The sequence below is a fragment of the Hylobates moloch genome, unplaced genomic scaffold (genome assembly GCF_009828535.3).
Source record: "Hylobates moloch isolate HMO894 unplaced genomic scaffold, HMol_V3 SCAFFOLD_13, whole genome shotgun sequence".
Classification (NCBI taxonomy): domain Eukaryota; kingdom Metazoa; phylum Chordata; class Mammalia; order Primates; family Hylobatidae; genus Hylobates; species Hylobates moloch.
The window spans coordinates 6,235,138-6,243,230 of NW_026652288.1; the positions used below are offsets into that span (position 1 = coordinate 6,235,138).

The 8,093-nt window shown below is 40.8% G+C and overlaps 1 long non-coding RNA gene across 1 annotated transcript; it reads right to left on the minus strand.

Annotated features, from left to right (window-relative positions):
* Positions 1-392: 392 nt before the first annotated feature.
* LOC131381005 (uncharacterized) lies at positions 393-7,574 on the minus strand. Its single transcript, XR_009209396.1, has 3 exons — positions 7,171-7,574; positions 6,062-6,126; positions 393-493 (listed from the first exon to the last, which is right to left on the minus strand). It is a non-coding gene; the product is annotated as an uncharacterized LOC131381005 (long non-coding RNA).
* Positions 7,575-8,093: the final 519 nt, after the last annotated feature.

Consider the following 8,093-nt stretch of genomic DNA (forward strand, 5'->3'; position numbering starts at 1 on the left):
ATTAACCACTTATATTGTGACCTGTGCAAAGTTTTTGAACCTCTATTGAGCCTTGGTTTCTGCATTTGTCAAGTGGGTGTAATGTCAAGATGCCTTGTGCAGTTACCTTGAGAATTAGAGAACTAACTCTTAGAGTGTTTGCTATGTTTCAAGCCCTTGTGTAAATGTTACAAATGCATTAGCTCATTTAAGTTTCCAGTAACTCTAGGGATTAGGTATCATTATCACTCCATTTTATAGATGCAGAAACTCAGGTGCAGGGAACTTGGGAAAAGTGCCCAGTTGATGCCTACTGAGTGATTGACTTGAGGATCAGATTGAGGCAGTGAGAGTCCAAACCCCACACTCTCAGCCTCTCTGTTCTCTCTCCACAAGGAAACGTGCCTTGTACCTATGAAGCATTCACCAGTGATCGGTGCTTCCTTCTCTCCAACTTCTCTCTGATATTGTCATCTGATAGTTCATTAGAAATTGGATGGAAGATTCTACATTTCTAAAACAATGTAAAAGTATCATATGTGATGTTCCACAAAGGCAAGATATCCAAAAATATTACAGAATCATTTTTAAATTTTATTTCAAATGTTGGGCCCAGCTACAATTATTTCTGTACTCTTTTATCCAAGATCAGAATTTCATTCATCAATATCGTCAATGCAGCAAAACTGGTGTTTTAGCTACATAGGTCAAGGGAATTCATTTACTTCTTAGTAGACTGCCTCATTTATTTCATATTTTTGAATCCTGAAATACTCTGATGATGTAACTGCAAATAACAGAAAATTTTGTTTTACATGCCCAAACTTATTTTTAGATTTATTATTTTTATATTTTTTAGAGACAAGATACTGCTCCATTGCCCATGCTGGAGTGCAGTGGTACAATCAGAGTTGACTTCAGCCTTGAACTCCTGACACAAGTGGTCTTCCTACCTCAGCCTGCTGAGTAGTTGGGACTACACTTGCTCCATGCGTCACTATTTTTATTGTTGTTGTTGTAGAGATGAGGTCTTGCTATGTTGGCCAGGCTGCTCTCAAACTTCTGGCCTCAAGCGATCCTCTCACCTCGGCCTCCCAAAGTGCTGGAATTGCAGGTGTGAGCTACCATGCCCAGTCTTTATTTTTAAAATTAAAACTTTTTCTGCAGAAAATTTAGTGGTCTGTATTATAAATGATCTTTTCACAGATTGGGACATTATTGCTAATTGTTTAACCCATTCTTGAGAGATGAAGCTAGTCATGTATGCTAAGCTATGCAACAACACAGAATTGTGCCAAGCCTGCCAAGAAGTGCACAACCATTCTTATCTTAAATAAACATGTGGCTTTTCAGTCTTTTGTCATTTGCTTTGGGGGGTTTGTAGAAAATATTTGGGGAAATAGTCATTGATCCTCTCTCACATGCTCTTTGGTTTTCTCTTAAAATTATGTCATAAGCTATCGATTCTTGCTTTGTTAATGCGCTTGCTTCTCTCAGACATGCATGCCCATCCAGGCCTTCTTATGACAGCTATACTGAGAAATCTAATGAGCAGTTCACAATTTGGTGTTGAATGTAACAGTAAATAAGTATAGAGTAGGGCCTAAGGGGTTCTTTTATAGGTGAGTTGCATACACTTTCGTGCATAAATTCAGATAGCTCATATTCTCATATTCAAGTAGTTCACATCCTCATGAGTTGCACACGCTTTCATGCACAGATGCAGATAGCTCATATTTTCACAAGGTTATTTGGCTTGCTTTAAGTTTCTTCCTAGTGTTATAAGACAGGTAAGACTGCCAGGTGAGTGACTGCTAGATAAAAGAAGATTTACTGTATTGTCTTGACTATCAATGTGCTCAAAAAGGAATAATCATTTTGCAGCAGCTCCATTTACTTGTTATACAGGCTAAATGCTCTATTGCAATTATCCTTCAAAACATGTGCCTACATCTGATGACTGGTCTAGACAAGTGACATTGATGGGTGTTATTCTGCCAGTCACAATCATCTTTCTGAAAATGATGGAAGACATGAACCGCGGACTCCAAAAGGACTCCTGAGCTTTCAGTGGTCCTGATCCTTTGACTGAAAGCTCTTAGTTTCAGCAAGCTCTTTGCTTGGAAAGAGAGCTGGCTCAGTATCAGAGACAAGCTAAAAATGGCTGGGCCTTAACAGGTAGTTTCAGTGAGTTATAATGAAAAGCCGCGAGCGCCTGAGTGTCTGTTGACATAACTGAGATGACAAGATGACAAACACCGAACTGAGGAGCTTGTTTTCATGTTAGGAATGGATTCAATTAAAAATACCTTATCGAATTAAAAGGATTACAGAAGATCCGGTGTGCTCCCGAAAGCCTGCTAAGGACATTAATCACAGGAATGACTGAGACCTGGTCCCTGCATGAAGACACTCTTGGAACATGGCCACTGTGGCTCTTTAGGCACTGAATCCCTGGGATATTTTAAAAATTAGGCCGTGATTTTACTGCCAAGTCATCAAAAATTGCCTTTAGACAATGCTTAAGCGAAGAACATTCCCCTTCTTAACATGTTTAGATAATGGGTAAGAATTTGCTTTATGAAACTATTGTTAGGAAATCTGATTTATTTTTTCTTGATTGCTCTTAAAACTCCACCCTGTTGCCTGGTTACCTTCTCTGTCCTCCAAGGAGGAGGGTGGCCAGCGGAGCTGGGACATTTTTCCTGGCAATGACGTTTTAATGTTCAGGCTATTTGTCATCTCCTAGAATTTCGTCCTTCACTCTGCCCATTTTTCTTTTCAGCTCCTTAAAGAGGTATGACAAGAATCTTAAAAGAGGTCAAAGTTAGAACAGATTCTGAATTAGTGATATTGTTTCCAGTAGAGGGAAGTCCTTGAAAAGGGTGGGTCAAATAGCACATATACCTCTTCATAATATAATGCCTACAACGGAGGCCTGGAAATCCTACTAGGTGGGTTGTCATGGACATGTGTAATATATTGCTTATGGGTCAAGATTTCAGAAAAAAACAAATTTGGTATCAGGTTGAAGAGCTCATATATTTCAAAAACTTTATGAAAAAGCAGGCAACTATAAAGATGTTTCTATAACCAAAAAGAAGTGAATCAGGGAGAGTGGCCAATGTGTTTCTTGGTGTGAAATTAGATTATTTCGCTAAGTGTGTTGGTGTGATGATGATCTGAAAATTTGAATGATATCATTTGATACATAATTCATTTGTTCCTTTTTCCATTTATTCAACACTCACTGAGCATCTAATGGGTCCCAAGAATGTATTAGATACTGAAGAATCACCAACAAGTAAGCCTCTTCTCCACCCTCAAGGAGCTTAGAATCAAAATGGTGAGGTGCAGAGGGTATTTTTTCCACATAGTGGTTGGGCAGAAAAATGTTCAAGAGTTACAACATCACCAAAGAGGAAGCTACCAGTTCCGATGGGTGAAGACCCATAGAAAGCTCTGCGTGCTCAGCTGTCAGGCAAGACCAAGTGTTCATCAACCTGCAAGGATTCTGCGTATTTATCAGATGTGTGGACAAAAGTTGCAGAATGTCTGCTGGAAAAGTAGGTACTGACAGGATTGCTCTCAAGTTTACCAGATTCTAAAGGGCACAACTTGATGTATTGTGGTGGAGAACTGCAGAATGTTTCAAAGCGCAGGAAGGAAAGGTTCTGGTTTCAATTGTAAAGGTCAGTGTGATGGCAGAGGAAAGCATGGATTGAGGAAGGGTAGGGAGTGGGCGTGGGGCTAGCAGTCCTCCATCAGGATGGAGAAGGAAGATATGATTGAGACTCTGGCCAATGGAGTGAAGAAGAGGCCAGGGATTTCTAAATGAAAAGTGACATACTTAACAACTAACGAGACATGGGGGAAATGGAAAGAGGGACACCTAGGAGATCTAGGTGTAAATCTGAGTGTAAAAAAATATTAATTGATACAAGAATGGGGGAATAAATGCGACTGAAACAACTTACAGTATCCAGTGCTCACTGGTGTCAGACTTCATGCTAACCCCTTTGCATGGATTATTTTATCTATGCAATAACCCTAAGGAAGAAGGCACTATTAAGGTTTGCATTTTAAGAGAAGAAAATTAAGGCTTAGAAAAGTTAAGCAATTCTCCCAAATCATATAATTATTAAATGACAGAAAGAGCAATAAATAAATCCCTGCCTCACTCAGAGCTGTGGTTCTACGAAGTCGTAAAGGCTGGGCATTCTGGATTGATCCTTCCTTTCTTCTGCCTCTCCTCAGTGGAATTCAGTTCCATTCTCCTCAATAGAATCCAAAGTTTTAAAGGAAAAGATCTGGATCCTATCTATTTCAAATGTCCTCTGTTATCCATTAAGTGCCTTGTACATAGTAGGTATGAAATGAAAGTTTGTGATTTGGGATATAATAAACTTTGGGCATAAAGCTGGTGACACCAGTGCTATAGAATGTCATGTCATTATATGTTGATATCTTTCCCTTGAGTTTTTTATTCATTCCTGATTGTTCTGTCCTAGAGCAAAGCATTATGCAAACAATGACAGTAGTTACTGGGGAGCTTGAATATGCCACAAACACACCGAGGGGCTGAAAGGAGCACATGTGGGTTCTTATGCCTCTGTCTCTCAGACACAACCCCAGTCCTAAAACCCAGATCCTGGGTCTGGACCTAGGAGATCCCACTGCCATTGGCAACTCTTCTCTGTGAGCTTCTGTCAGTGTGGGGCTAAGAGGAGGGGTTGGGGAGAAGCAGGGACCTGCTCTTTTCTTTCTGCTTCATGCCCTTCTCCGCAACACCCCCGGAAGCCTTCTTCCCCAGGCAGCACGAGGGCTCATTTCAATTTTTGCTTTTCCAGCACCCCAAAAATCAGCCTCAATGCACCACCTACCGCGTCGGTCAGTGCTCCCTCCCAGCAGTTGGGGGCCCAGCTGCATGTGACGTCTAGCCCAGGCTTCCTTCAACCTCTGCAGCCCTAAAGGTGCCAGCTGCTCCCTGCAGTGGTTAATATGCTCTGTGCTGACTCAGTATCCCCTTCTGCCTTTGTTGTCCTTCAATACCTGTTCAGCCACTTCCTTCTATTACAATTCTCTCTGTCAAAATAGCTGGCATCATTCCCGTTTTCCTGAGAATACCATGACTGAGAGAGACCAGAAGGTATACTTCTCCGCTTACGGCTGATGGAAACTTTGCAGGCCTCTAGCAGAAAATTCTCATAATCTGGAGGCAACTCTCTGACCTGATGCAGTAGCTGCCCTTGCACTTGGTAAGGTGAGCCTCAGGAGGCCTGGGTGAGCCCAAGCATCAACAAGGCTGCAACTATAAAGAAAGGAAGGCACCACCACTGCGGTCAGAAAGGGCTGCCTCTGTGGCTACACACTCCTGGGGAATTTAACTGACCTAGTGTGCTGAACATCAGACAAGAATAAAAGAACAACTGAATTTGTTAACTTGCCCTTCTTCTTCCATAGTATACTTTTTTTTTTTTTAGATAGGATCTTGCTCTGTCACCCAGGCTGAAGCACAGTGGCTGATCTCAGCTCACTGCAAGCCAATCTCCCACCTCAGCCTCCCCAGTAGCTGGGACTATAGTCATGCCACCGTGTTCAGCTAATTTTTTACATTTTTTGCAGAGACAAGGTTTTGTCATGTTGCACAGGCTGGTCTTAAACTCCTGGGCTCAAGTGATCCTCTTGCCTTGGCCTCCCAAAGTACATGGTAGATTATTTTATGCATTAGCTATTCAACTCCCTCCTAAGTGATCTAATAGAAATGGTGCCTTAAAATTATTTCTGAGTCAAGCACTCCTACTCTAGAGAGACTGTGTAAGCATAGATTTTATTATTGGTTTCCTTAAATATAATTATTTTCTATGATCTTCAATATCTCCCTCTAAAAGACAGAAACCTCCCTGGTCCACAACATCAGAGCGCATCCTCGCAGTGTTTAATGAGTATCTGCTTTGTTTCAGTTAATCAGTAGTTTTTACTGTGTTTGGCACCAGCTGACAAATGGCAAGCCAGAAAAAACTACTGTTTAAATGCCAGCAGAATCCCCCAACGGGTTGTTAGCTTAAAAAAAGAAAATTACCTTTGGTCCTTCTCCATATCGTTCAGCATTTGAGCCGCTTCATCAGAATCTCTAAAGGCACCATCCTAAGTGTAATTAAAGAAGAGTAAGTGGAAGAGAGGGAAGGAGATGGAAATCACTCAGGTTTGGCTGTATTGGTGCACAAAGATGGCTAAAGGGAATCACGTGACTTGCATCACCATCACTAGCTGAGTAAGTCAGGCTACAGCCCGATTCTTGCATACATGTCAAAGGGCAATCTATCTGTCCTCTTATCATGCTTATGAACCAATTCAAAGAGATGAACTAATTTGCCCAATGTTACACACCTAGTTGGAAACAGGGCTAGGCCTAGAATTCAGATCTGTGACATTCAAAATAAGGACACCTTCTACTCACTTATAGTTCATCCCTCACATTAAATTTAGGGGGTTTTATTGTATTAATTAGAACAGGAAACAGCAATTTTTTTCGGCAAAGGAACCAATAGAATATACTTTAAGCTTTGCAGCCATACTGTCTGCATTAGTCCATTTTTGCACTGCTATAAAGAAATACCTGAGACTGGATAATTTATTTTTTAAAAAAGAAGTTAATTGGCTCACAATTCTCCAGGAATGTACAGGAATCATGTCAGAATTTGCTTCTGGAGAACCCTTATGAAATTTACAATCATGGTGGAAGGTGAAGGGGAAGCAGGCAGGTCTTACATGGCCGAGCAGGAGCAAGAGAGAAGGGGGAGGTGCCACACGCTTTTAAACAATCAGATCTTGTGACAACTCACTCACTTACTATCATGAATACAGCAGCAAAGAAATGGAGCTAAACCATTCTTGAGAAACCGCCGCCGTTTCACCTCCCACCAGATCCCACCTCCAGCACAGGGGATTACATTTCAACATGAGATTTGGGTGGGGACACAGATCCAAATCATATCACTGTCTATAGGTAGTCAAATGTGCCATGGTATCATGAAAGCAGCCATACCTAAACAAATGAGTATGGGTGTGTTTCAGTGAAATTTTATTTAGTTACAAAAACAGATCGTAGGTCAGATTTTGCGCACAGAGTGTTATTTGCTGACCCCTGAGTTAGGTCACAACAGCAAAGAGATCTCACCTTAAGCTCACCTTAAGCCAGTCAAAGTTCATGTCTGTCATACTTAAAGAATCTCAGTAGAGAGTTCAGAGCTGATCAAACAATTTGGTGGTGTCAGGAACCCTGGAAAAATTCTTCTTCTTGCTGGCAAGTCTTAATGTAAGACCCTCAACTCATTTTCCCAGATATCTGCTCTAGCTCCATTTATCAGCTTTGAATTTCAGCCAGTAAGAATGGGAATGCAAGGAAATGGGGGACAGACCAATTTTCTTTAAGAGCGAAGTCAGAAGTTGTTCACATTGCTTTTCTCCACACATGGCTGGTCACTCATCAATCACAGGGCCGCCTCTAGCTAAAAGAAAAGTTGGAGATGTGCAGATTTTGGAAAGTCAAGAGCACTTCTATGTTCTATTGTCAGAGAAAGAAAGATAAAAAAAAAAGATGAAATAGATAAGCAGTGATTGTTCCCTCAGCAGATATTTTATTTACTAAGGAGTATCTTAGAGAATGTGTCAAATAAAGCTGCTTTTTTTTAGTCAAATAAAAACCAATATGCTAGCATTGCCTTTAAAATAGCTGCTTCAATACCGCTTTACCCTCTTTAAAAGGAAGTGTTGCTCTCCAGTAGGATAAGTGTAGGCTGTAGAGTAAAATGAATCTGGCTTTGTTCCACTATTCATTAAATATTAGGGAACCCTCAGTTTTCTTATCTGTAAAATGGGCCATAAGTAAATCAGGATTAAAAGAGAAGATTTATGTAGAAGTCCTGGTTCACAGAAGGACATCAGTTAATCAGAAAATGTTAGTTCCCCTCCATCTTTATTATAAAACAGGGAATTAAGTGGCATGTCAGTATATGACAAGCTAAACATGATATAACTCTCACGTTGTGCTGTATTTTATGCTGTATGACTCAGTTTTTAATGGGCTAATTCATCAGTGCATAAGCCAGCTG